The sequence below is a fragment of the Acinonyx jubatus genome, chromosome C1, assembly GCF_027475565.1.
Source record: "Acinonyx jubatus isolate Ajub_Pintada_27869175 chromosome C1, VMU_Ajub_asm_v1.0, whole genome shotgun sequence".
Lineage (NCBI taxonomy): Eukaryota > Metazoa > Chordata > Mammalia > Carnivora > Felidae > Acinonyx > Acinonyx jubatus.
Window position 1 is genome coordinate 198579490 of NC_069381.1, and position 22753 is coordinate 198602242.

Consider the following 22753-nt stretch of genomic DNA (forward strand, 5'->3'; position numbering starts at 1 on the left):
TATTGTTCTTTTCTTGAAGGGATCCCAGAAAGAGGTAATTGACACCTTTGAACCCCCAACAGTGAACCATTATGCTCATCATCTTATCTGTACCCAAATAACCTCTTTTGCAAGTCATGTGGTTCATGTCTCGTGTATCTAAAACCAGTATTCAATGACCTGTCACCAATAGGTTTTCTCTCCTAGTCATGCTAAGTTTCTTCATGTCACCTTAACCATCCTGAAGGCAAATTTCATGAAGGAGGAGAACAAGTTCCTGTAATTAGAGATCAGATTCTCCTCTGGAGCTATGTAAATCACATCTTCTTCCCTATGAGAGCCTAGATCCTGATGGGTCCCCACAGAGCAGTTACATCTCTGGTCTCCTCTCCACCCGACCCTACCACTTGGTTATTACCCCTCTCAAAGTGCATCTCTCAGAACTGGACACTCCGCTTCTGGAATCATGTCCCTCCCTTTTGACAGATCCGGAAGGTTCGATCCAAAGAAGTTAAATAAGACTTTCTGAGAGTCACATACATAGGCACACAACACGTCTGATCTGCTTGGGCCCACAGCTAGGACTGAGGGTGGCCATGGAGTCCCCGGGGGGCCTTGTCTCATCTCCCACCAGCAGCTTCCACACCTCATCTGCCTCCTCTTTGTGGATGACACTGGGCGGGGAGGGGGCGGCAGGAGATATGCTTTCTGCCCTCGTCTCTCCCTTCCCCACAAGGGGCAGCCATGCTGGGAGCCAAGAGAATTCTATTTACAGCCGCCTCACTTGCACAAGCGGGGGATCTGGACAGCCCGCTGGACGCGACCAGGATGTGAAGCTCTGGGCCATGCCAGATTGTTATCATTGTCAGATACAATTTCCTCCCACTGCCTCTGCCCCTCCACCAGGCCCGTGGTGTCCATCTGTTTATGGAAACAACGAGGTCCTGGCTGGGTATTTTTAGACAGAGCCTTTGTTGGGTAGGAGTCACTTCCCACCAGAGCCCCACTTGTCAACACCATCCAGATCCTCTTCTCCGTTTATTTGTTGTAAAATCTCTAATAATATATAAAACGCCAAAACCGGGGGCTGAAGGGTCCTCGGAATGCGGTGGGGGCTGACCTTTCTCCCCACCTCCTCCTGCAAGGGTGGATTTTCCTGTTTTGATCTGCTTCCGTTTTTGTTGTGTTTTGGTGGGTTGTTGGTTTTGGTTGTTTTTTTTTTTTCTTTTTTGGTTCGTTTTCTTCTCCTGTCATTACCTTGAAAAAGAATAATGTGCAGCTCCTCCCACCCCCATTGAAAAATCAGCTTTATTTGAGGACTTCCTGAGGAATGGGAAATTGCACAGCACGCTTGTGACAGCCGAGTCTGAGAAGAGGAAATAAAATGAGGGGTGAAGGGAATAAGCAGTATTTCAGTGCTAACACCATTGGGTCACGAATAGGCTATTCGTGACAGTAAAATATAATCGGCGTTTTACAGATGAAGAAACTGAGGCACAACAAAGGGAAGAGAGTCATAAGGGGCAGGCTAGCAGGCTTTGCTTCAGAGTTTGAGTGGCCCAAGCAGAAGAAGGAGGGGAGGGCAGAGGCAAATGGAAGCAACCTCTTGGGGAAAGGACCCTTAGAAGGGAAAAGTGATGAACAGGAGAAAAAAAGTCTGCTAACACTTCAAGGTAACACATATCACAGTGCTTTAGAAATCAACTAGGGGGGCGGGGACTGAGACTCGTCATGGTGGTTTAAATGGAACCCCATCACATTCCGAACTATGTTATTAACCAAATAGCTTTGAGGCATTGAGCTTAAATTTTCTCATGAAAACAAACCATGGTGCATACCAGGTTCCAAACTTAAACTGTGTGTGTGAAGTTTAAATGATTTACATCAGGAAAAACTTGACTTCTATCGAGTCCACGTAAATGAACATTCAGGGGAAAAGCAATGGGCATGGAATTGGCATTGGGGGAACTGGGTTCCAGCTCCAACTTGCCACTAACTCAGAGTACCCCATGGTGAGGGGCAGGGATGGTGATTTTAGCTCTCAGGGCCTCAGTTTCCTCATCTGGAAAATCCCAGACCAGCTTCTAAAATGTTTTGAATTTGGAAAAGAAGTTCCTCTTCTTTCTTTTTTTTTTTTTGAGTTTATTTATTAATTTTGAGAGAAAAAGAACCTCTACAAGAGCAGGGGAGGGGCAGAGAGAGAGAGAACATCCCAAGCAGGCTCCCCCCCCCATCAGAACGAGCCTGACTCAGGGCTCGAACTCATGAACCGTGAGATCAGACCTGAGCCGAAATCAAGGGTCAGTCAGGCGCTTAACAGACTGAGCCACTCAGGTACCCCAAACTCCTCTTCTTTTCAAAAATCTCCTTTACATACCCAAGAACCAACAACAGGTAGGAGTTGGAGTCCATATCCCCCCACTGGCACTTAAATTGTTTTGTTTTCGGGGTGCCTGGGTGGCTTAGCCGGTTGAGCGTCCAACTTCAGCTCAGGTCATGATCTCAGGGTTAATGGGTTTCAGCCCCACATGGGGCTCTGTGCTGACAGCTCAGAGCCTGGAGCCTTCTTCGGATTCTGTGTCTCCCTCTCTCTCTGCCCCACCCCCACCCCCACTCACGCCCTGTCTCTGTCTCTCTCTCTCAAAAATAAACAAACATTACAAAAATTTTAGAAATAAATTGTTTTGTTTTCTAATACATCTTGGAATAAAAATCAAACTGGGGCATCAAATAGCAGATAAATATGCAGTCTCTGGACCCAGAGCGTCTGGACCGGAAACCCAATGCCACTGCGCACCCAATCTGTGGCCCTGGGGAGGGTTTAACCTCACAGTGCCTTGGTTTCCTCATTACAATACTAGTACCTACCTCTTGAGGTACTATTGAGAATTTAATGAGTTAATACAATCAGAGTGCCTGCTTAGCGCCTGTCCTATAGCAAACAATACATGTTATTAAAATACCGGTCTGCCGCTGCCATCTAAGATCACCTCACATACCAGCAGACTTCTGAAAACAGTGAACTTGAGGGTGAATTTTAATCCGTTAAGGGGGGGGCAGGGAGGAGAGCAAGTATGTAGTATAAAGAGTGGAGGTGGGACTAGCATGTAACTGTGATATGTACCAGGAGGCGTTACCCCTGCCGCAACTGTCTGGGTTTGAAAACAGGAGAGTCAGCCCCCAGAGTTCTCCACTGGTCAGGCCCAGCATGAGCCCTGGCATGTCTTCGAAGGCCTGCTGGTTCATGCGGGACAGCTGGACGCTGGGCATGAGGGCAGCATGCCTTTATGGCTTCAAGAGAAGTAGGGAGCAAGGGCTCACCTGGGAACCAGACCGCATGGGCTCCACAGCTGGCTCGGGAGCTGTTAGTCACGTGACCACAAGCCATCCCTTCCAGTCTCAGGCACCAGTTAGTTGTCCACACGCCAATGAGGGGGATGAGATGAAAATGTCTCTGAAGTTTCTGTCCCCTCACAGGCTACATCTCTGGGACAGGGTCAAGTTCCGGGCAAGTTCGCCCACCTTCCTCTGAGGGATAACAGCGGCATTTCTGAACAGGCCCAGGAAGCTGAACGACATAAAGGAAGTGCACGAGCCCCTCAAGATCTTTGATCTGGATCTTCTGCTTTGAGCTACGGACCGGTCCCCTGGGTGCTTTCCAAGGGCCAGGAGAGCCATCTGTTCCGTGGCCCATTTTCCAGAGGACGAGAAGAAGAACCATTTCTCTTCGGAAAGGCCACCAAATGAACCCAACGTGCTGGCTGCCCACCCTACCTGCACGTTCTCATAGAGTAAAGGTGCTTATTAAAATGCAGATTCCTGGGCCCACTTGAAACCTACCAAATCAGAATTTCCAATGCAGAACCTGGATATCTGTGCTTGGACAACTTCCTACAGGGCGATTCTGATATAGAGTCCTATTTAAGAACTCTAGCTGCAAAGAATACCAAAGTCTATTGCCATCCTTCTCTCATTTGGAAGGTACAAACGGCTGGTTGAACGTGACTTGGCCATCCATTACCCAGCTTGAGAGCCGGCTACATCGAGGCCCCTTGTCCATGCTGTGGGCCAAACAGAGACCAATATGCCCCATCTGTTCCCTCCAGGGGCAGGCAGTGCATAGCCAGAGATGAGGGAGTGCAGAGTCAGGTCCTCAGACAAGTAACTGAAATACAACTCGGGTGAGAGGTACACTAGGAAATGGGTAAATATGATGAGCCATTATGGAAAGCAGTGAGATGAGGAGTATGGCCTTTGGAAACACAGAAAGCAGAGTTTGAACCCCTGCTCTACTACGTACAAACAGTGGATTCCTGTGGGCCTCAGTTTCCTATTTTTTATAAGGGGGATTGAGGACTCAGAGACTTACGGATATCAAATTATTGTACCCGGTACAGAATAGACACTTGGTGACCCCCTTTGCTTCTTGCCCTTGGACTTCACTAATGACACTCCGTCTGCCAGGATGCCACAGAGACAAAAACGATCTCTTATCAGGAGCTATTGTTCACTCTACTTGTCAGGGATAATAACATATCCATCTAGTTGTCTGAGAAAAGAGTTTGTTTTATTTCCCATTGTTAGGCTGAAAATAAGACTCTGTCCTCTGGGGATCTTGGGGGCTATTTGTTCTGGCCCTTCAGAGCATTCTGGACCCCTGGGTGTGGCATGTCCTGGAAACAGAATACCTTGCTTTCCCATCGGGAGTGTGGTCCTCCCAGCTGTTCCTCCCCAACAGCGGAGTCTAGCATGGTCTGGGAGAGAGGCCAGCGTCTCCTCTCTTGGGGACATGTCAGTCCAAGATGCCAGGACAAATGGCCTTGTTTGTTCGTTCTCTGTCAACCGAGTCTAAACCCTTTTTCAAAGGGCTTTCTCACGCATGGCCAACCCCACGACGATGTCAACGTGATGGTGGTGATGACACCTGAATGACTCTCTCCCTCACCTCCTCTAAATCTTTGCTGAAAAGTCACCTTCTCGACGAGGCCTATCCTGACCACCCTATAAAAACTCAAGTCTGGGGGCGCCTGGGTAGCTCAGTCAGCTGAGTGTCTGTCTTTTGGTTCTGGCTCAGGTGAAGATCTCAGTTTGTGAGACTGAGCCCCACATTGGGCTCTGGGCTGATAGCACAGAATCTGCTTGGGATTCTCCTTCGCTCCCTTTCTCTCTCTCTCTCTCTCTCTCTCTCTCTGCCCCTCCCCCATTAGCGCATTCTCTCTCAAAATAAATAAATAAAGTTTAAAAAATTTTTTACAAAAAAAGAGAACTGTAATCTGTGCACATCCCAGCACTGTCACCTTTCTGACCCCACTCCCCAATTTAGAATTTTCCTTTCTTGTACGTAACACAAGAATGCACCCTACAGACCATCTCCAGGCAGCACAGTTGGCCAAGGGCCTCAGCTGCTCTGGCCTGAAACCCATCGCTGAGTCTGAGTTGAGACCGCACCTTCCGAAGGCTGGCCCCAGCCAGCAACTGACTACACCCTCGAGACCGGGACGCCTCGTGTCCAGCTGGGGCTTGAGGGTTCCTTGATGGCCTGGCCAACCCAGGATGGCTCCACCCCGTCTTGTCCCTCTCCTCACTCGGGATCAGACTTGCCTGGTGGTCCGACGGCCCATGCCTTCTCGGCAGCCCCCTACTTTCCCTCACCACAGCCATTTCCTCCAAGAACTCCTCGCATGTTCAACCCTGACTTGGAGGTTGCCTCTCAGAAGACCCAGACTAACTCTCTAGCATTTCTCTACTGAGGGCTTGGCATGTTATATTCATTTTATTTGCCATCTCTGCCTACAAGAAGGCGCGATTTTTAAAAACTCTTGCGTTCACTGATGTACCCAGGCACCTAGAAAGTGCCGTTTCGTGAATACTAATTAAATAAACAATGCCCATTTTACAGACAGGAAAATGAAGCCTGGAGAGGTTAAGTGACCTCGGCAAGCAGCTCAGTCAGTAAAAGCGGTGAAACCAGACTGGGACCCCGGGCTCCCGACACCCAGGCTCCGACCTGTCTTCTCTCCTCTCTCCCTAATCCGTCCTCCCGTGCCCTCCTCTCACATGTCTTTCCTCTGCTTCTCTACTTCTGGGCCTTTCTCTTTGTTCTTCATGATGTTGTTTGTCTCTCCCATGCTCAGTCTTTGTGGTGTGTGTGTGGCGTTTGGGTATATAGTGTGTGTGATGTGTGTGTGGGGGGGGGTGGTATGTGAGTGTGTGGTGGGTGTGTGAAAGTATACATGCGGTGTGTGCTACGTGTATATGTAGTGTGGTGTGTGTACGTGTGTGCATACGTGTGATGTGTGCGTGGTGTGTCTGTGGGGTGTGTGTTTGCACGACTGCCTGTTGTGTCAGTACTGCTCGGGGATATGGGGCTGGGGGCTGGGCAGGGGGGGCACAGGTGGAGACGGAAGGCCCCCGCGAAGGTGTGGGGCTAGGGGAGACCCCAGAGGAAGTGGAAGGACGGCCCAGGAAGTGACGAAAGACATTATCGAGCAAAAGTGCCAACGGGGGTCAGATGATGAGCCCTGTGCCTCACTGGCCTCGTGACCTTGTCTCAGTCCCCGAGTTGTCTTCACCGAGTTGTCTTCACTGAATCGTCATCTGCACTTTAGAAACGCCAGCTCAGTGTCCTTCACAGGAGTAAAGCCCAGACAAAACCGTGGTAGGGACGTGCTTGGTAAGTGAGCGTCCGTAAGCGAGGACAGGTAGACACGGGTGACATGAGAATCCCAGCCAGGTCTGAGGTCTCTCCCTCTCCACGTTGACCACAGATGCTGCTGCCCACTGAGTGGCTAGAAAGAGGAAATACCTTCGGCCCGTGGGATTGGGGCAGCGGCAAAGAATTTCCGGACAGCGAGGGCAGCAAGGCTGGTGGAACAGGTGCCTGGGAAAAGTGGGGAGCGGGGAGGGGTCGCCTTTCTGGAGCGTGGGATCAGTTACCATGTGCCCAGGATGATTTATGCAAGGTCTGGAGGGCACACATGGGAAGGCAGAGGCGTTCAACTCATGAGGACGGCAGGCGGTGGACAGAGCCCAGGACAGAGGGACAGCGGGCCCGGTGTTGCCTGCGGGGACAGGCTGGGCACCAGCTATGCCTCGGCCATGAGGGACAAGAGTGGAGCTGCCCAGAGCCTTCCCAGCCCTGAGACTCTAGCTCTGGGCCCCAAGGAGGGATAGGCAGGAGAATGTGGGGAGCTGGTGTCCTGATTACCCTTTTCCAATCACCCACGGTAACAAAATGCAAAGTGCAGCCAGGATCTCACCTGTGCACCCCATCCTGCCCGACCCAGCATCTGTCAACGTCACAGCACATGTGCTAAGGGACTCACAGCCACCGGGGAGCAGAACCCTCCCGACTCAGCAGACAGTGTTCTCTCTGGGCCTCCAGAGGGGCTCCAGAATCCTGCACTGATTTACGGCGTCGCTCGGGGTCTCCCACCGGCTCCAAGTCAAGAAGAGGGACGCTAACCCTGCCATGACTTGCTGAGGGGCAGGGAACACGGACAAATGAGCACGTTCACCACAAAGGGAAGCATGAGCGAGGGGCCCCAAGAAGGCGGCCATGCCTAGGCCCTGGTGGAGGTGCCCCTCCCACTCACCAGGTGAGCAAACACACCCAGTGCCTGCCCGCCGTGGTCCTCACAGGGTGTGCGCGGTGCGAGTTGTCTAAGAAGGGACCCTTCATTACCTCCGTGATGAGCCTCCGCTCCCTCGGAGGGCTGAGGGGAGGATGGAATGGCATGGAGTTTGTGAAAGCGCTTTGACAAGCGGAAAGGTTCTGAGCAAGGTGGGGTGTTGTTAGCATGATATGAACCTGGGCCGTGGGGCCCCGGGGGAAGCTGTCTTCCAAGTTGGCAAAGGGGAGATAAGCCAGAGGTGGCCAGGTGACCCGAGCCTGCCTTCAACACCGTGTTACTTTCTCTTTCTGAGCATCTTATTGACACTTTGTTGCCCTTAATTTCCTCACAGATACAATGTGGGGAGGGGCAGACAACTTGTCTCTTGCAGCTCAGCCTTTCGGGGGATCCCGTTCACACAGCCAGGTCGGAGCAGGGGTATCTTGCCGGAAGGAGCACAAGATTGCAGGAAACTCGGAAGCCGGCCCAGTCTCTGCCTCCAGCTCCTGTGGGACTTCCCAGGCCTCCCTTCCTTCTTCTAACCAACGAGGGCATGAGGTTCACGCCAGCCCCACCGAGCCAGCATTCGGGGGCATCCCCCGCCCCTCGAGTGCGGGCCCCGCACAGCCCGGGTACAACCACAAGGGACTCAGTTCCACACATTTGCTCTTATCTGGTGGCCTCCTGTCTTTGTCCATTCTTGGCTCCACTGTCGATTGGGGACGAGATAGCCAGGCACCAGACGAATCAAGTGCCTGCCTGCCCCCTCCCTACCCACTTTCACGCTCTCCCTGCCTGGGGTCCACTCCGACGGAGCACACAACGGGGAAAAAAGTGACATCTTCTTTCTCCAGCTTTACCGCCCGCAAGCATGCTCCCTACAGGGCCCACGGGAGAGTGTCACAACCTCTGTCTCTTCCTGTGTGTCTTCTCTGATGGCACAAACAAAAACTAGCTCTGTGGATTTGGGGGAGTGGGTGATGGGAGAAGCAACACAGAGAGCTTGGTGGAGAAGAGGCTGGGAACGCTCAGCATCCTGCAGATTAATCCACGCAGCCGTTGATGAGGACCTGAGAGGAAGTCTCCACAGGTTCACGCACTCCGCAAGGCACTTCATGGCCTGGCCTGGCGCCTGAGCTTCCTGGATGTCAGCCAGGCCATCCAAGCCAGACCAAGATCAGAGAAAGGACACCAGTGGAGCCCCATAGATCTTGGGCCTGGGGGCATTTCATCCTGCTGAACCATGGACTCATGGAGTTCCATGAGTCCTCAGAGCTCGCTCTTGCACAGAAACTTCCTCCACAGTGTCCCGTTCTGCTGGTCCTTGGGCCTCTGCTTGGCCACTCCCATTGACAGGGTGCTCACTACCTCACAGTGTAGTCTGCTTCACAGTGGGACAGCCCTGGATGATAAAGCAAAATTGTATAGAATAAAGTGCCTGCCTGACCACTACCTCCCTCCAGCCTCCTTTAGCTCCATGGCTGGGGCACGACTTGGGGCCCCTTCTCTGCAACTGGCCTTGGCAGTTCTCTGGGAGAAAAGTACAAAGAGAAATGACCACCAGGAGAACCCTAAGGTGTCTAACTTTGCCAACAATAAAGAAGCACAAAAAAGAAACACTTCTTTAACCTAAAAAGTGGGCACAGGCCCCAACCCCATGCTCTTCCCGCCCTCCTGTGCTTGTCTTGTTTTTCCCCTCTCACTACACTCAGATAAAGTCATCAAGGAGGCGGAGTAAACAGAGGAAAAGCATGACCAAAACAGAACCAAATTCTGGGTTCTGGTCGCCTCAGTCTGCCAAAAATAACAAATGAACTAAAGAACCACGTGACCTTCACAAGTTAACGTTCTCCCTCTGGCATTCTTTGACTCACGCCCAGTGACCATCCATGGGTTTGGACTCTGGGTCACGGTATCTGATAGATCCTCTTACCTCCTCACTGGAAGGGGGTGAGAATCACGGAATTCCTTCCTGGAAATTAAGGACTGCCCCATCTCCGCCACCCCATCTAGGCAAGGCCTGGGGGTTGGGGGTGGTCTCGGAACTTTCTGAGAAGGTCTCCAAGTATGCGAAGAGCAAAACTGGGTCTTGGGTGACATCCCAGGGTCTCTGCACTGTGAAGCATGTAGCAAAGACAACAGGCGGCCTGCTATCAGGAGGGCTCAGAAGGAGGACAGCCTCTATAAGTGCGTTGGAGACCCGCTGGGGCGCATTATCAGCCTGTGTGGGTCAACATATGCCATGGTAAAGCGGACAGCAGGGATTGGCAAATCCAAAGCCCCATAGTGACCCGGAGGCCAGCATGACCACAGCGCCATGCTCTGTCATCAAGATGCCGCGAGGGCATGGTTCACCGGATGGCGGCTTTATTTGCAGATCCTGGCTCCTGCTGGGCCCTCCTCCACCTTCCTGAGCTGCGAGTGTAAAAATGACTCAGGCCAAGACAGTTTTTCCATCTAAGCAGCCCAAACTAAATTTGATGCAGATATCACCCTCCCAGCTCAATTCCCCAGGCCTTCCAGGCACTCTTAACCTACCTCACTATGTATGCTGAGGGACCCCCACCTTCTCTAAAGCCCCATCTTAGAAGGGGTAGCAACTGGTCCCACATGAGCACATGGCTGCCTTCCTGTGAGTACATTAGGAGTTCTGAAAGACCTTCCTGGCAAGAACTGTCCCCCTTGCTGGCCTGTCACGGTGGGATAAACAGTCCTCTCCTCAATTTCTAAATGTAATTTGGGGAACCACCCCTCCCTACATGCCCAGTCCTATGTTTGGGCCCAATGCCTGACCCCACTGTCCTTCCTACTTCCACGACCAGGGCCTGACCAATCAAAGTCAAGGTGATGGCACACGCCCTAAGGCAAACCCAAGACAAGAGCTTCTAAGTGAAACTGTTGCAAAAAGATACCTGCCATTGGAGGTGCTCGGCCGTCATTACCTAAGCTAAGAACTTTATTTGGTGTCCATTCTGTTACCTTAAAGAGAGGTCTCCCTGAGAATGGGGCCACTGCAGAAGAGAGCAAAGTGATAGAGACAGAGAGAGTCTCAATGTCATTGTCCATCTGGAGCCAACCATAGCTTAAATGGCTCTCCCTCTGAGCTTTAGATCTCTGGTTAGAAGAGAAAGGGGCTGATACTGATCCCAACATCTTTCCTGGAACCTCTTGCCTCTTTGTCAAGTGTGAGGAAAGTAAGCCCTCCATTCTTCTTTCCCAATAGGGCACTAAAAATCCAAGTCACCAACACCAGCCCCCAGCAGACTACAGAAAAATCCTCCTAAAAAGCAGAGACTGTGAGAGGACATAATGAATGGATTTAAGAGTGAAACAGCATGAATTTGGGAGTCTGGCAGATTTCTCTTGCTGTGAAACCATTGACATATTATGATGTACATTGGGAAGGACACCTTTTGCTTCATAACACAGATCATTCATAGATATACCACTGTAAAAAATTTCAACTTAATACCAAAAAAAAAAGATTAAATCCTGAAAGCCCACCTTATGTTACCGTCTCAAATCCACTTCCTTTCCTAGAGGTAACTTTAGTGTCTATCCTTCTAGATGTTTTCCTTTGTATTTGCACAAATGCGCACACACACACACACACACACACACAGATAGTTTTCTTTTTTTTGTAAATGATGGAGCAGAAACCATATCGTACTATGCATTCATCACATTATGTTACTTAACCCTGGGCATATGGCAGAAAATATTTCCCAGCTTCCCTTGCAATTAGGTTGGGAACATGGGACAAAGTTACAGACAGTGGGAGTGTGAGCAGAAGTCACATGTCACTTCTGGTCCAAGGCAATTATGTTGGGAATGCCTTCTCTGTGTTGCAACTTTGTCATCCCCATGGCCAAAAGTAAAAAATTCTGAAATTATGGGATTCCAAGATGGAGGTGGCATGGCCTCCTGGTCCCTGCTTGGAAGAAAGCCATACCAGGGAGTCAACGGACCCACCCTGGAGCGCAACCTGAGCAAGAAATAAGGCTTGGGAGGGGCAAGTCTCTCAGATTTGATGTTTATATGTTACTGAAGAATAGCCTAGACTATCCTAATACAAATAAAATCATACTGTTCCTACTTTTCCACATTTTTTTCTTCTTAACGGTATGTATCTGCACATCATTTATCCTGTCTTCATAGGGACAACATAGAGATGCTGCGAGGGGATTAAGTGAGAGCACTGAACATAAATTCTCTGAAACTCGGGTAACCCTTTCCTCTTCCTCTCCTGTATTCCCTCCTTACAGCACCAACTAATATTCCAAAGGAGGCCTGAAGCATTGGGATTTTCTTATTCCTCTTGGGAAACAATAGATTCTATGCTTTGAGATGTTCTACGAAGACATAATTTTCCCCATCACATCTCTTATGCTGGACCCAAAACGCCAGCATTAGCTATGTATTCCTTTGGGTCTGGAGTCCCTAAAATTTTCTACAAATATTTCAAGAAATATAACATGCTAAACTTCAACTAGATAAGTGAGGATTCGTGGTCCACGCCGAGAACTTGCTCGTAACAGGGCATGGGGTGCGTAACAGAACACCCAGATAAGAAGATAAAAGGTGAAAGAAGAACACAAAGGCCTTTGATTCTTTACAACTCTATTTCATCCTAAAAGGCACATTTTTTCCAGGAGAGCTCTAGTGTTTGGTACAGCCTGTTGTTTCCAATTCTTGGAAAAGTGGTCACCCACGTAGGGAATCCCTGACAACACTCCATTAGCCAGAGTGTCTGAGTAACCAGAAGGCCCCGGGGATGTTCAGTTGGGAGGAGCAATGATGATGAATTCTGTCCATATTGTTTATGATTTAACAACTGGTTTATTATGTAGGATGTTCTGGGTCACTCCTGGGAAACTATTTAAACAAATAATCTGCAGTTAAATGATCTAATAGAACAAGTGTTGTCAGGTTCTTGGAAGAGAAGCATGATCTAAAGCTATTCATAGATTCTTGGAATTGGAAGGTACTTTCAATATCTTCTAATAAGGTCCCTTTATTATAGCAGTGAGTAAACTGGGACCTAGAGAAGTTAAGGAACTTGCCCAAGTTCAAAATTTGCATTCTTCGTGCGTATCCTGACCTCCAAAGGGCTGACGTCATTTTCACCGCATTGACATTTCCCTGGTGTTATGGAAAGAGCACTGGAATGTGAGCCATAAGACCTGTTTCTAGTGCAGGCTCTGCTGCTCAGCAGTGCATGACCTTGGCCAAGGGGCTTAGACTTTCTGAACCAGGTCCACCGTACAGCTCTGAGGAGCCTGCCAGTTAGATGACTCCCTTCATGCAGTCATTTCCTCCAAAAATTGCTGTAGTTCAGGCTTTGAGTTGAGAAAAACCACCTCCTCACAGCTTTTCTGGCCAGGGAGAGGAGAATGGTCAATGGCAACCCCAACCATGCTCCAGCTGAGTGTGGGAAAGACCACTGACCTCAGAGATGAAACTAGGAAATCTATCCAGGAATCGCATGGGTACTGGCAGCTCCCTTTGGGGATGCTTAAATGCTAGGCATCATAAACTCACTTAGGTATCCATCCAGCATCTCTCACCCCTTTCTCCTCCCTGGGAGGCTCTGGTTTTGTTCAAGTGTCTGCTCCCCCTCACTTGTTCCGCGTGCCTTCAGATGTGGCTTCCAAAGACACTACCTCCATCATGGCAGTCTCATCTCCCTCACCAGTGTTTCGTTTAAGAACTCAGGTTGAAACCATTCCGCAAAGAGCATTCCCTTAACAGCTGTTACTTTATTTGTCCAGTGATAGGTACATGACTTACGTAGGGCGATCATGTAGAAGGAAACAACTTTTATTCCGTGCTGGGGAAGGCCTTCTATTCCATGCTTTCCCTATCTGCCTGTATGTGAAATAAGAAAGCGTATTGCCCCAAGTGCCGCAAGCAGCCATCTCGAAACCGTGAGGGCAGATGACCAGAGTCAAGACCAACCTTTAGAGGGGAAAATGGTTGAGCACATCACAAAGAAATGGGTCCAGATGAGTGTCCCTTGCTTGCAGTCCTCCCTACCTCTAGATTTTCTCGATGTGAGATTTTATAACATTTTTTTCATGTTTATTTATTTTGAGGGAGAGAGAGACAGAGTGCAAGCAGGGGAGGGGCAGAGAGGGAGACACAGAACCTAAAGCAGGCTTCAGGCTCTGAGCTGTCTGCACAAAGCCCGACCTGGGGCTCAAAACTCACAAACTGTGAGACATGACCTGAGCCCAAGTCGGACGCTTAGCCGACTGAACCACCCAGGCGCCCCTCCATGTGAGAGTTTTATATGTCTCTATCATTTAAAGAAGTGTGAGACTCTGTCTCGTGCAGTTGGAAACATCCTCACCAATAAATGAGGTCAATTAAAATACATCTAAAAGAAGACAAGTTCCTGGAAATCATGGTGTGTCCTAAATGGGGTCAAGAGATTGCCTCTAGCACCATACCTCTCCTGGAAGCACCAGGTCCCACATGCCGTGCTGCTGAGAGGTCACATTCCATGCTGCCTCACATTCCTTATTCCTTTGTATCTCTGGAACAACCCCAAGGACTGAAATTTGACCTAACGTGTCAGGTCTTATAAACGTCTGAGGAGCTTGACCAATGTATTCTCTAGTCCTCAGTTTCTGGATGTAAACTAGGTTGATGCTACTTGTCTACATGACCTTCCCTGTCCACCTAAGCCCACTGGCCATTTCCAAAACCTCACCCATTTCCCTTCTGCTCATCCCCGCTCTGTTCCCCTGAACCTTTCAAGAAAGAGTAGAGTCAGGTTTGGAGGGAAGGGGCGGGATGGAAGTCATGGCACTAGGGCCACCACCTGCAAAGACACGGTCTTGCTCTATGGATGGCCAGAACCTCTGAGACATAATAAAATTCATTCAGATGGAAGTGCATCACCCTTCTGCCTCTAGCCCACCGCCTATCAACACCCTGTGGAATGGGCCGAGGGCTCCAGGCCTTACCGCGTAGCCGTCTCCCAGTCCTTTTGGCCTTTGGAGCCCCATGAATTCCATCCCAGGGCCCAAGAAGGGGCTGGAATGCAGCCAGTCACTTCCGCTTCTCCCCTGAGAACTTCGGCCAGGTACAGACTAGACCCGGTCCTGAGAATGGGGACCCCCTCCCCCCGCCCCACCTCCGAGTGGAGAGGTACACCAAATTGCACCGTATGCAACTCTTGCTTTCCTCACCCATCACTAAATGTCTCAGCCCGGGGTCCCTGAGTAACAGTGAACACAGAAGACAGACTTGCAGGGAGTGAGAGACCCAACCACATCGCGTAACGGAGCCTGAGAGGCTCCTTGTGGGTCTCCTCTTCACCAAGGGTGGGTGAGGCAATCGCTTTTCTTTGACCCCCAGCACGGCATCCCCAGATGGTTTTCTATTCCTTGGGACAAGACATAACAGCATTCACATGCTTTATGTGAAAAACAAGGAGGTTGGGGGAAAAGAAATCTCTGAAGTCGCTTCAGACCACATATTCTTTGTTATAACCTCTCCTAGAAAGGAATTCATGAGACTTCTGGAATGTAAGATGGGAGCCAACAGGCCGCTCTCTGGCCTCAGTATCTTCCACTGTTCGGGGAGCTCTTTCTGTCTGCCAGGGTCTTCCCAGAATCACAGGAGGTGAGTAGATGGGTGAATGAAGCATAATCATTCTGTCTCATTTTCTTATGTGAATGGAATGGAAACATTTCTTTGGGTCTCTCTCTCTCTCTGCCTCCGGGGAGTGTGAGAAGGGGGTGACTTCCCACCCTTGGTCTTCCCTCCATGTTCTGCCTCCAAGCTCAGCATTCTCCGGGACTTGTGGGGTCTCCTCAGTTGGGAAAGACAACCCAGGCCTCAGAAATTATCCCTGCCTGCACAGAGCAGTCTCCACCAGCGCTCTGGGAGTTGTGTCTTTCACACGGTGCTTTCCTGCCCCCGGAGCGGCTGTGGGTATTTGCACCAGACCTTGGCAGTTCAGCTGTGGGTCACGCAGGCCCCGCACACATCCTATGGGCTGCAGGTTCCCAGGATCAGGGCGCCCGTCAGCCAGCTCCACCTGGCTCCTGATGGCCTTGGAATGCATGGACAGGTTGGGGGGTGTGGGGGCAGGGACATCTCCTTTTCTTCGCTTTGTACGCTTTTCTCTCTTTCCAGCTTAGCAGACCAAAGTTCAAGTCAGGGTCAGGGAAAGGGGCTGCTAAGATTTCAGACCCAGAAGGAGCTGAGAGCCAATCTGGGCCCTCTGTTTAAAGACATCGTATAGGACATTTTCTCATTTTTCCCAGCAATCACTTGCTAGGTACCTACTACGTGCCAGGCTCTGTGTAGAGGGCCAGGGGATCCCAGGACGGGTCCCGTGAAGCCTAGAGCAAGGGGACAGACACACCGATGTGACAAAGCTCCTAACCATGGTGTGTGCATGGGGCTGTGAGCTCCAAGAGAGGTGACCGGAGCTAAGAAAGGCTTCAGAGGTGTGTGCCACTCTAAGGCAGGGTGATTAGGAAGGAATACTCTCTCCATCTGGAAGCAGAACCCACCTATGAATCAGACACGATTTCTCAAACAATCTTCTGCCTTGTCCTAATATCAAGCTTCACATCTTGTCTCTGTGAATGGAGTCCCTGGAGCTATGCAGGACACAAGACCCATGTGACCCCACACAGCAGCACTGCCTGATGGCTGGCTTGGAGCAGCATTGTCTTTCTTCTTCTGTTCCGGCCGTCAACAAATCAATGTCAGTTACATGCCTACTACGTACAATGTTTGGCAATTGCGTGTTTCATTTATTTGATTGTAGCTCCATCAGACTATAATTTCACGAGGGCAAGAGATCAAGTCCGACTTGATCCCTAACCCCAGACCTGTGCACAGCACGCACAGGTTCTCAGTAAATGTTTGTTGAATGAATAAACAAAATGTTGCAACCGACACCAAGACTGACAGTCAGGCCAGTAAAACTGTGACCTCAGCCAATACTTGTCTCTGCCTTTCTTCTACCTTCCCCAAGCATATGATACCCACCCCAGATCCACACATAGGGTGGGCATGGTTAGCAAAACTGGGAGAGAATTTTTTTTAATGCTTATTTATTTTTGAGAGAGAGACACACACAGACAGAGACAGAGACAGAGTGAGACCAGGGGAGGGGCAGAGAGAGACACACACAGAATCTGAAGCAGGCTCCAGGCTCTGAGCTGTCGGCACAGAGCCCAACGTGGGGCTCGAACCCACAAACCACGAGATCATGACCTGAGCCGAAACTGGACGCTCAACCAACTGAGCCAGCCAGGGGCCCCTTAATTGGAAATTCTTACCAGGAGCAGCACCTGGGTGGCCCAGTTGAGCGCCCGACTTCAGCTCAGGTCGTGATCTCATGGTTTGTGGGTTCGAGCCCCGCATCGGGCTCTGTGCCGACAGCTCAGAGCCTGGAGCCTGCTTCGGATTCTGTGTCTCCCTCCCTTTCTGCCCCTCCCCGGCTCATGCACTCGCTCTCTCTCTCTCTCTCTCTCTCTCTCTCAAAAATAAATAGACATTAAAAAAAAATTCCGACGGTGGGCATCGGGGCAGGGGGAGCTGGGAAGGCCAAGACATATAATCACAGTACATACTTAATCCTTTTTCTTCTTCCTGGCGTCCCCTCCTTCTGTGCCTAGGGCCTAACCTAGGGCCTATTTTCACCAATCCTTGCCAAATATAAAAAGTTGGGCGAGGCGTGCCTAGGTAAGGGCTTACCTCATTAAGGAGTGTTTGCACCTAGGTAGAGGGCTCTGAAATTGAGCGGTTCAGCCAAACTTAAGTGGAGATCCAGCCAGCGAAGGTTCTGCACCAAATACCAGCAAATCAGAGATAAGTAAGACGTCTTTCCAAGGATAAAATACATTACACAAAAATACAAAGCCAAACGTTGTAAGTCTAAGAAGCCTACAGAGGAAGGTTGAGGGTCTGGAGGAGGGAAAGCTGGAAGAATCCAGGAAGCCTTTGCAGGACAAGCGGCATTGAGACAGATCTTGCCATTTGTGCGGGCATAGATGGTGTGGGCGGGGCATTCTGAGTGGAGGAAAGAACATGAACAAAGATGGAGAGATGCCTGGTCCGTTTTTTCCTTTCTGCTAGGAGCTCAGTATACACAGAAGGCACGAGCACAAAATGTCAAAAATAATAGCAATAGTAGCTGGTACTTACTGAGCTCTTACTCTATAGCAAGCACTTTACGTTTAATGTTGATAGCGACTGTTACTTGTCCCTTTTGACGGATGGAAGGCACTGAGGCATGGAGAGGTTAGATGATTCGCCCAAGTTTGCATCTCTCTTAAATCCAGATCATCTGAAGTGCCATATCATATCGCAAATAGACTACTGCTTTGGATCGTGTTTCTCAAATTATGTTCCAGGGAATGCTGATCTTATAAAATAACAGCTTCCCCATGCTCCCACCCCACCCCCCCCAAAAAATGCTTCTAGGAAACCCTCTATACCGTCCGCCCTCTTGGAGAGCTGCTATGCACAATTATTTATTAAATGACTTCTGATAACTCCTATTGTAAAGAAACATGCTTCACTTGGTCTAACCCAGTGTTTTCCAAATGCATTTCACCAGAAAACTCCACAATCGTGCAGCACTTATCGAGGACCTAAGGCACAGCGGCCCATAGAAAACTCAGGAAATACTGCCTCGGGACACTATTCCTCTCCCCTCACTTCCCTCCTTGTAGAAATTAGAGCTTCTCTAAACTTTATTCTGGGGTTTTCCAAGTGCTTTAGCAAATATCATAACATTTGAAGATTTCAAGCTATCTTTCAAATTTTCTTCCTTTTTCTTCTTGGAAACAGAGCCCCAAGCAATCACAGTTACGTAGGTGTATCTCAGAAAGGTAATACTCATGTCTTTTATTCAGATCAGAAGGGTGAAAGATTCTAGTACTTTAAAAAAAGAGGGAGAGAAATCCTTTTCTTCTAACAGATTTTATCAGTTTCTAGGAATTGCTTAAAATGTGCTTATAATAGTAAATGTCAAAGATTAACACTTCTCAACTCCCTTAAGAGGTCACCTGCCAGACATTTATTCCGATACAAAGTACTTTCTGTGAAGGATTGCTTTACAAGGAACACAAGTAATTTAAAGTAAAATACTCTAAAAGAAAACGAGAGTTGTTGTTTGTGTTTTCAATAGAACATTTTAATAGCTAAATGGCTTCCTGTCCCAGAAATAGTTGTATTCAAAAACAAAGCTTTGCTGAATTCCCAGGAATGGCTCCATAATATGGGTTTCGAGCTGCAGGAGGAGTACCTGGGGAGGGGAGGGATGTTATTTTTATCCTTCAAATCACTCCACGCAGGCAATCGCACCTCTATCTTTCAGGTTTGTTGGGATCTTTCTCCTCTTTGTATCTCCTTCTGAATTCCTGGACTTGGTGGGCATTGAAATTTGAGTCCCGGCTCCATCGCTAAGTCACTGGGTAGTGTTTCTTAAACGACTTTTATCTCAGCTTCGTTATCACTAATTACAAAAGAACACTGTTTGATAACGCTGTGTTGTTGTGAGAATAAAACTGGAACAGGTGCGAAGTCCCTAGCACCCTGCCTGACACACAGCAGGCACCACGAAAGTGTTAGGCTGCAGATAGACACTTGCCTTGGCAAACTGCAGGCACGAAGGGCAACCAGAAGCCAAATGTTGCCTCAGTGGCTCCAGAGCGTGGCCTCAGAGGTTTCCATTTAACACGGAAGAGTGAGTGCAGGTTTGTCCTCCCAACTCACAACAACCCGAGAGGAGACTCAAGAAGGCCACTGGCTCACCAGCCAGCCCCATGTCTCTAGCACTGCATCCCAGTCATTCCACGATGGCAGCCATTTGCACCACGTGCTAGGGTGCCTGGCCCTCGGAAAGGGAGGCTCAGGGAGTCTTCATTGCTCCTGCTCCTTTGCAGTCGTGGCCACAAAAATCACACAAGAGAGTGGGCACAGAGAGAGGCTTAGTAGACTGGGATGGGGGCAGGGGCCAGGAAGCAAGCATGTTCTCAGCCAGATGCCAAGTTCAGTAGCTGGAATAAAAACCATCCTAACCCCTAAGACCCAGAGGTCACCATCTAGAAATGGAAAACCATCCCCAATAAATTGTTGCCAGCCACAGTATCTCTGGATTGCAAAAGAAGCTGGATTGCCTGAGTTCGGCCTTAGTTGCTCCTTTTCACTGCCCCCCATTTTCATTCCTTAAGAGGATAAAAAGCTTTTGCACTACTAGCTATTCGTCTGAAGAATACAAAAATGCTGATTTGAAGGAGCACATGCACCCCAATGTTCATAGCAGGATTATCAACCATAACCAAACTATGGAAAGAACCCTAATGTCCATCGACGGATGAATGGATAAAGATGTGGTATATATATACAATGGAATATTACTCATCAATCAAAAAGAATGAAATCTTGCCGTTTGCCACAACGTGGACGGAACGAGGGTGTATTATGCTAAGCTAAATAAGTCAGTCAAAGACAAATATCAGATGATTTCACTCACATGTGGAATTTAAGAAACACAACAGATGAACGAACATAGGGAAGGGAAGGAAAAATAAGGTAAAAACAGAGAGGGAGGGGTGTCTGGGTGGCTCAGTCGGTTCAGCGTCTGACTTCGATTTGGGTCATGATCTCATGGTCGTGGGTTCGAGCCCCGCATTGGGCTCTGTGCTGACAGTTCAGAGACTGGAGCCTGCTTTGGATTCTGTGTCTCCCTTTCTCTCTGTTCCTCCCCGCTCATGCTCGCTCTCTCTCTCTCTCTCTCTCTCAAAGATAAATAAACATTAAAAAAAGAGAGAGAGGAGGAAGCAAACCATAAAAGACTCTTAAATACAGAGGACAAACTGAAGGTTGCTGGAGGGAAGGTGGGTGGGGCGATGGGTTAAATGGGTGATGGGCATTAAGGAGGACACTTGTTGGGATGAGCACTGGGTGTTATATGTAAGTGATGAATCCCTGGGTTCTACTCCTGGAACCCATATACACGGCATGTTAACTAACTTGAATTTAAAACATTAAATAACTAGATAGGTAGATAGATAGAGAAAGAAAGAAGGAAAGAAAGAAAGAAAGAAAGAAAGAAAGAAAGAAAGAAAGAAAGAAAGAAAGGGAGGCTTTTGGACCCAAGTGGCAACTATGACTTCCTGGAAGGCGGGGATGGGTTGCTGTGACAAGTGTGACCTTACCCCAACACAGCTCTTCAACAGCTTTATCCTAAGGCCTGCCGGACCGCAGCCCGCCTTTGCTATTTTGTTCCCCTTGGTTTCCAGAGGCTGGGCTCTGTGGGCAAAGCCAGATCAGCAAACGCCTGCCTCGACTGTGGACCCCTCCACCCTTCTGGCCTCCACTTCGCATCCCCCAGGGATAGGCCCTCTTCTCCTCTCCGTGTTCCTCCAGAAATCCCCCGGGTGGTCTCAAGTGTCACCTGCAGCCAGAGCTCCCGTCTGGCCTGCGGGGCTTTGCACAGTCCCTGAGCCCCAGTCACCCCAGACCAACCAGAAAGCTGAAAGGCCTGGTGTTGCCGACCGGAGGATGATGGGTCTGCCGGGCTGAAAGCATTCCAGTCTCCCACATTCAGTAGGAAGAGGTGCGTGGTGGGGAGGAGAGGTCACTAATGTCGATGGTTTATGTTTTCCCAAGCCAGCATTCCTTGCAAACAGCTGTGTTTATACAAAAGCGGGGAGAGGGAGAGAGGGAGAGAAAGGACAGTGTCCTGGGGATGACATCACTCTGTCCCGTCTGCTTCAGCTCCGACCACGGGGGCAGGACGAGGTGGGCCATGAAAGTCACGGCAGGCTGGCACTCGAGTGTTTGTACATGCATGTGTTTATTAGATATATAATCTCCCCACTCTCCACTCTGTGCCCTCGCCACTCCCTCCCAGAGCATCCTAATACATTTTGCAGAACACAGGTTTCCCTAGAACAGCACCGTCCGAGGAAGGCCAGATTTGGGGGCTCGTGTTCACTCCTTCTAATCTCTTTAACAAACCCCCCTCACTGAAGGAAAGCCTGACAGGAGGCAGAGTCATTAAAGTGAATTAAAATGCATCCAAGAAGAGATTAGCCCCCAAAGCCATTCCCATATCAGACAAAGGCCCCTTTCATGCAGACTCCAGCCGCTTGGAGCCCTGTAAGCAGAGATTAGGGAACAAATTCTCAGAACCCAGAAGCCCTGGATCCTCGGGCCCTGGGCCAGCACAGCCTACTCCGGCTCGACCTTAAGAACTCAGCTTCTGCTGAGGCCACATTTGGCTTCTGAAGACTCGGATGGAGAGGGAGGGGGCTCCACGAGGCAGATGTAGCCCCCCTCCCCTGAGCCGGGTCTGTCCCTAACACACCTCAGAGGCACAAGGCCCTCACCCCTTCCCGTACCTTTTCAGAGGACGTGATGGTAATCCCAGCCTCCTGCCTCACCGTTTCAGGTAGGATGTCCTTGCCCCCTACCCCCGGGGTACAGGCACAGTCCCTTCTGAGCGCCCCCACCTCATCTGCAGCCGCCTCGCTGAGCATTTCTTTTGCGCTGGGCTGAGCATAACATGGTGTGGACACAGAGAGATGGCCAGAGTAAGATCCCTGCTGTGAAGGCACCTACTGGATGATTGAAGAAGACAGAGACGTTAAGCGCGAGCACATTAAATATCATACGGACCTAATGCAGGTTGTCTGCAAAGATGCAGGAGGCTCATCAAGCACCATCAATTCCATACCCGGAAGGCTCAGGACGATGTCACACTGAAAGTGACACACGAGCCGAGTCTTGAAAGGGGAGGACATGTTCGCTAGGTAAACTTGGGCTGGAGATGGGGGAGGCAGGAGGAGGGAGAACATTCCAGGCCAAGGGTGCCGCGCGACCAAAGGCACTGAGCATGGCAGGGCATGCCTCCCTAAGTAGGCTCCCAGGTTCTTCACCAGAGGAGCGGAGCATCGGAGAAGCAGTCCTGCGAGAGATGACGTGAGAGGTCCACGGGGGGCCGGGTGGGAAAGGCCCTTACGCGCCAATCTGCGGAGTCTGAAGAAATGTAATCTTTGAACTTCGGAGTTGCTGGGGGATTTTAAGCAAGCGACGGTCCGTAGTCAGCCGTGCTTTTAAGATAGATCACTCCAAGAGATGTCCAAGGCTGGCTGCAGGGGGACCAGGTGGAAAATTTC